Source organism: Mandrillus leucophaeus, unplaced genomic scaffold (genome assembly GCF_000951045.1).
Source record: "Mandrillus leucophaeus isolate KB7577 unplaced genomic scaffold, Mleu.le_1.0 Scaffold206, whole genome shotgun sequence".
Classification (NCBI taxonomy): domain Eukaryota; kingdom Metazoa; phylum Chordata; class Mammalia; order Primates; family Cercopithecidae; genus Mandrillus; species Mandrillus leucophaeus.
The window spans coordinates 2,909,920-2,916,846 of NW_012102099.1; positions in this window are offsets into that span (position 1 = coordinate 2,909,920).

Genomic DNA, 6,927 nt, shown 5'->3' on the forward strand with positions numbered 1-6,927 from the left:
TAAGAAGTCTGTGGAAGGGTATTTCCATATTTCATATGGAAGTCATTTCCATATGAAAATTTAGTCAGATTTCATGCTGGTTGTCTGAAAGCCAGGAGCTTCTAAAAAACTTTCAGGGCAGCTGTCTAAGCATGACCTCATGTCATCCTGTTGTGAGTACTAAATTAGTTAATTCAGGGGAAGCACTTAGAAAAGCGCCTGGCATGCAGTAAACACGTGATAATTTTCAATTGTTATTATCTTCACAATAATTTTATGGGTCAGGCTTGTTATTTTCCCTATTTTGCAGATGAAGAGGCAGAGACTCAGAGATGCACAGTAAGTCACCTGAGGGTTTATGCAGCAAATAAGCAGGGAAACCAGATTAGAACCTACACGAGAGAGTCGCCCATGTGTGAGACTCCAAAGCCTCACTCGGGTGCACAGAGAGGCGGGTTTGAGGACGTTCACTGCTGCATTGTTTTCAGTAGCTTAACATGAGAAACAGTGCAGATGTCCACCAACAGGGGCCACCCAGTAAACCCCAGCATGCCCAGCCAGGGAGTGCTTTGTGCTGGTTACAAGAAATGAGGTCACGCTATACATAGGACATGGGATCATCTCCAAGACATTCTGTTCAGTAAAAAGAACATCTGAAAAAAAAGTTCCATAACCCACAGAAAATACTGCCAAATATTCCAAAAAATCTAAGTCCAAGTGTGTGTGTATGTGACCTCTGGAGGCTGATCTGAAGCAAATGTAGGTGAATTAAACAATAGGATCTGTTTATAGGACTCTTCTTTTCTTACTTTTCTTTATTTTTGTTGGATTTTGAAACATGTTCAAAGAAAAATTCAGAGTACAATAAAATACCAGTCGGGTGCGGTGGCTCACGCCTGTAATCCCAGCACTTTGGGAGGCTGAGGTGGATGGACCACCTGAGGTCAGGAGTTCGAGATCAGCCTGGCCAACATGGTGAAACCCCAACTCTGCTAAAAATACAAAATTTAGCCGGGTGTGGTCCAGGCACCTGTAATCCCAGCTACTCGGGAGGCTGAGGCAGGAGAATTGCTTGAACCCAGGATGCAGAGGTTACAGTGAGTTGATTGTGCCACTGCACTCTAGCCTGGGTGACAAGAGTGAAAGTGCATCTCAAAATAAATAAATGGAAAGAAAGAAAGAAAGAAAGAGAGAGAGAGAGAAAGAGAGAGAGAGAGAAAGAAAGAAAGAAAGAAAGAAAGAAAGAAAGAAAGAAAGAAAAGAGCCAAGAAGAAGAAAAAAAAAAAAAATCACCTGAGATTCCTCCCCTCCCCTAGAGCTAACTAGGCTAACATTTTGGTATGTATCTTTCCAGTCCACATCTTGTGTGACTGAGTGTGTATATGCATATGTATTATTTTCAACTGTTGGCTTCCTCCTCGTGGTCCAAGACAGCTGCTCCAGATTTAGCCATTACATCTGTTTCCTGCCAGCAAGAAGGGGGAAATGGGAAGTAGAGAGCCTTTTAAGTATACAGCCTAGAATTTACAGACATTATTCTTTATCACATCTCATTTGTCTAAATGTAGTCGCATGGCCATCCTGACCAGAAGGAAGCCTGGGAAATGTGGTCTTTCCTCTGGGCTGCCTTGTGCCCAGTGAAAAGTCAGGGGTTCTATGACTATGAAAGAAACAGGAGAATGGATATTGTGGCAACTAGCAGTGCTATTTGCCTTTATTCTCTCAATGGTAATATTTTTCCCCATCAAGAGGGAAAAATTTGTGTCTTACATTCTAACCACTGAACTCTGAGAGAGGACACTGGCCTGTGCTATTCTTTTGAGATGGAGTTTCGCTCAGTCGCCCAGGCTGGAGTGCAGTGGTGTTATCTCCAGCTCACTGCAACCTCCACCTCCTGGGTTCAAGCAATTCTCAGGCCTCAGCCTCCCAAGCAGCTGGAATTACAGGTGCCCGCCACCACACCCCATTTTAGACCATATAGGGTAGCTTCCAGCCATTGCCATGGCATTTGTGAATTGTCGTGGCACTGGTGGGAGTATCTCTTAGCAAGCTAATATATTATAATTAGCATATATATTATAATGAGCAGTGAGGAGGACCAGAGGTTGCTTTCATCACCAACCAAGTTTTGGCGGATCTGGCCAGCTTCTTTACTGCATCCTGTTTTATCAATGAGGTCTTTGTGACCTGTACCTTGTGAAACCAGTCCTGCCTAACTCTTATCTGAGGCTGAGCCTCAGGGGTGGGCGGCGGGGGGGTGGCGGTTGTTCAGAATGAACAATTCAAAGTCAGGTCCTCCTTCTTGGAGCTCAGAGACTTGAAGAGCAAGGACCACTGTCAGCACACGACCCCATTTGCAAGGTCGGGGACACACATGCAGACCTACAGGCCATTGTAGAGAAAGTGTTAAAAGGTATAAGTCAAGCCACGGCCAAGCAGTGCACCCTGAGAGGCAGAGAGTTCTCCCTAAGCCAGGGAAGGACAGGGCAGGGCAAGGCAGAAACTGGGCCTGGGGCCAGGATTCCTGAACTGGGGCTAGATTTGCCCAAATCTAGGGCAGGGCTGACCAGGTCAACCACAGCAGGGAGCCAGGGTGGGTGGGTCACCCTGCCACAGGTTTCACTCTTCTGGCTCTGGTTTCCAGGCAGTTCTAAAAGCCTCCCAGTGGCCCAGTGCAGTGGCTAACACCTGTAATCCCAGCACTTTGGGAAGCCTTAGGCGAGCAGATCACTTGAGGCCAAGAGTTCGAGACCAGCCTGACCAACATGTTGAAACCCCGTCTCTACTAAAAATACAAAAATTAGCCGAGCGTGGTGGCAGTGCCTGTAATCCCAGCTACTTGGGAGGCTGAGGCAGGAGAACGCGGGAGGTGGAGGTTGCAGTGAGCTGAGATTGTGCCACTGCACTCCAGCCCAGGTGATAGAGGCGAGACTCCATCTCAAATAAAATAAAAAATAAAAAATAAAAAAGTCTCCCAGAGTACACCACCCCAGCAACATGGCAGGAGGGAGTGTCTCCTGGGGACCTCCACTTTGGAGGTTTGAGTGGGCAGCTTTAAGCCGGAACAGTCACTCTTGCTGTGGGTTCTCAGGGCAGAGACAGGCCCCACCCTGCCTCCTCACATGCATTTCCTCTCAGCTTCCACCTGCCAGCCCGGGAGAGAGGGAAGGTCGTTCTGTCCTTTTCCTGCAGAGTCCCTTTGTTCAGTTGGTGACCAACATCCTGAAAAACATTCTAGGAGATCAAAAAGAAGAACCTTTTGGTCTATGTGGTAGGTTGGCCCAGTGTACCACGCCCAGTGCAGGTCCCTCTTGAAACCACCTTTGCAAAATTATGACTGAGACAGTGAGAGATCTTTTTTTTTTTCTTTGAGACGGAGTTTCACTCTTGTTGCCCAGACTGGAGTGCAATGGTGTGTTCTCGGCTCACTGCAGTCTCCGTCTCCTGGGTTCAAGTGATTCTTCTGCCTCAGCCTCCTGAGTAGCTGGGATTACAGGCACCCACCACCATGCCCGGCTACTTTTTGTATTTTTAGTAGAGACGAGGTTTCTCTGTGTTGGTCAGGCTGGCCTCAAACTCCCAACCTCAGGTGATCCACTCGCCTCAGCCTCCCAAAGTGCTGGGATTACAGGCGTGAGCCACCACGGCCGGCCGACGGTGAGAGATCTAACTTGATGTACTCTTATCTTGCTTCTAACCTTCAAGCTGTCCTTGTTCATTCCTGGGCATAAGCTGAACTAACTTTGGGAGAAACTTAGTTTATACTTTCTACAGCCCTTTCCCAAAGCAGACCTTCTTCTTGCCTGGGAACTAAGTTACCTTTGTAGGACTAACATTAGCCACAAGATTAGAAATTTTGGTTTAGGAGTCATGCAGCTGGAGGTTACAAGATTCTGACCCTCCCTAAACTGCTCCTATCATCAGTGCTTGAGATATTTTTCAGACTCTGCACTTGATGGATCAGCTGGCACCACCCATGTCAATAAACTGGCTCATCTGATCTTGTGGCTCCCACCCAAGAATTGACTCAGCTCAAGAAGACAACTTCGACTCCCTGTGATTTCATCCCTAACCAATCAGCACTCCTGGTGCACTGGCTTCTCCCCACCCACCAGGTTATCCTTAAAAACTCTCCTCCCCGAATGCTCGGGAGAGACTGATTTGAGTAATAAAACTCTGGTCTCCGGCACAGCTGGCTCTGCGTGAATTACTCTTTCTCTATTGCAATTCTCCTGTCTTGATGAATCGGCTCTGACTAGGCAGCCTGCAAGGTGAACCCCTTGGGGGGTTACGCTCTTTGCCCAGGGTGACGTTATTTCTCTCCAGGATGGCTGCAGTGGCTTCTGAGCCTGCTTGCATCTGGTGTGGTCCCTTTCAATGTCGCGCAGGCCAAAGCAGCCTTCCATCTCTCCATGATCTTGGCTTCCAAGGTACTCTGTCTCTCTCTCTGGGTCCCCACCCTGTCTTCCTATCAGGCCCTTGAAGGCACTCTGCTGGCTCTACCCCTTGGCCTTCAAAAGTGCAGTTTCCTCCTGGAAGGTACCTTCTTCCTTACCTCACTTCCTTCCCTCCTACCTGCCTTGAGGTACCAGCTCGCAGGGGCATCCTTGGGAAAGCCCACCCCTTGGACTGAGTCTGGAGTTCTGATCTCTCTTTTTTTTTGGAGACGGAGTTCACTCTTGTTACCCAAGCTGGAGTTCAATGGCGTGGTCTCGGCTCACTGCAACCTCCACTTCCCAGGTTCAAGTGACTCTCCTGCCTCAGCCTCCTAAGTAGCTGGGATTATAGGCATGTACCACCATGCCCGGGTAATTTTGTATTTTTAGTAAAGATGGGCTTTCTCCGTGTTGGTGAGGCTAGTCTCGAACTCCCAACCTCAGGTGATCCACCAGCCTTGGCCTCCCAAAGTGCTGGGATTACAGGTGTGAGCCACCGTGCCCAACCATTTTTTTTGTTTTGTTTTGTTTTTGAGATGGCATCTCGCTCTGTCACCCAGGCTGGAGTGCTGTGGCACCATCATGGTTCACTGCAGCCTTGAACTTCTGGGCTCCAGCAATCCTCCCACCTCAGCCTCTTAAGTAGCTGGGACCACAGGTATGTGCCACCATGCCTAGCTAATTTTTGTATTTTTTTGTAGAAACAGGGTCTCATTATGTTGCCCAGGCAGGTCTCAAACTGCTGGGCTCAAGCAATCCTCTTGCCTCAACCTCCCAAAGTGCTGGGATTACACGTGTAAACCAACACATCCAGCCCTGATCTCATTCTGCAAATAATTTACCTAGCTGGTCACTTGGTGTCTGTAGGAGCATCACGTGTCTCAGGCCTGCCTCAAAACTGCATTTCAGCTGGGGGTGTGGCAGGGGCAGGCAGAGTGTAGTTTGGGGACATCAAGCGTCTGTGGTGGATATCCTCCCAAAGTGAGACAGCTTTTTAATGATATTTATTGAGCACTCACTGTTTGCCAGTGTGGTGCCAAGCACTTTGCATATACTAGCTCAGTGCATCCTTAACAGCAATCCTGGGAGGGAGGTGCTTTTCTCATCCACATGTGCTGACAAAGCTGACAAGAGCTGGGTCTTGCATGGTACCTTAAGGGCTAAAGACCTGCAAGGATGGCGCATGAAAGCAAAACCAGAGAGTTGCCTTTTCCAAATGCCAATGCACCCTCCACCCAGTCCTTGACAAGCGACATTAGCATGAGTTGCGCCACACTCCACATGCTTTTCTGCATCTCCTTTGTGTGTGTGTGTGCACACATATAATTAATTCTGGGGCAACTTCCTACATCAGTACAGAGAAACTCCTCGATCATTATCCACTCCAACATCCTTCCTGGGAGGGACTGACTGGAAACCCAAATGCCCTTGTAAGGGCAAATAAGAAAAATAAACTAATTCTTCCTGGTGCAGAAAAGGGAAAGAAACATCCCGTTTCCTGTTCTTAAATATTCTAGAGCAAACACTTCAGAAAACTTCTCAATTATTTATCTGTTCCTTTAAGATGGGAGTCTTTTTAAAAGCCAAACGACCTCCTACCAGTTTTACAAGCCAGGAATGTTTTCCCAAGGACCTAGGAGTCATCTCTTTGGAAGGTAAACATCAAGATAGCACCCTTCTCATCCAGTCTCCATGGGAGGATGGGAGCCTAACTTCAGTGCCTGGCTCCAAGCTGCAAAACAGTCCATCATCTATCATAAAGATGTGAGTTTCTATTTCCTCTGGATAAAGACAATTAGCTAACGCAGATGGCCACTCCAATTACCAGGTGAATTCAGGATGAAATATGTTGCAAATCATGTTGTGCAGTCATCTGACTTGAGGACTATTTTTTTTTTTTTTTGAGACAGAGTCTTGCTCTGTTGTCCAGGCTAGAGTACGGTGGCGCAATCTCAGCTCATTGCAACCTCTGCCTCTCAGGTTCAAGCAATTATCCTGCCTCTGCCTCCCGAGTTGGAATTACAGGCATGCACCACCACATCCGGCTAATTTTTGTATTTTTAGTAGAGATGGGGTTCCGTCATGTTGGCCAAGCTGGTCTCGAACTCCTGACTTTAAGTGATCTGCCCACCTTGGCCTCCCAAAGTGTTGGAATTACAGGCATGAGCCACCACCCCTGGCCCTAGTTATTATTTGAGGACTTGAGTGCAATAGGTTATACCTGCTTGGTTATATAGGAGGATGAAATTTCTTTCTCTTTGTAATCTCTTTCGTGGATTGCCTGTGATGCCCACTGCAGTCGGTTTAATGTTTATTTAATAATAAAACTGTTTTCTCTTCCACTTTTGTGGAAAGGTTTTCTGGATTAGAACTTTAATTTTGTCTCCAACACCTTCAAATGTCTTTCTACAGAGGGCTGGTTAAATAAACGTTGCATCTCCACACAAGAGAATACTACACAGCCATGACAAAAAACAAGGAGGCTGTTTTCATTGTTGAATGAAAAGTGCAA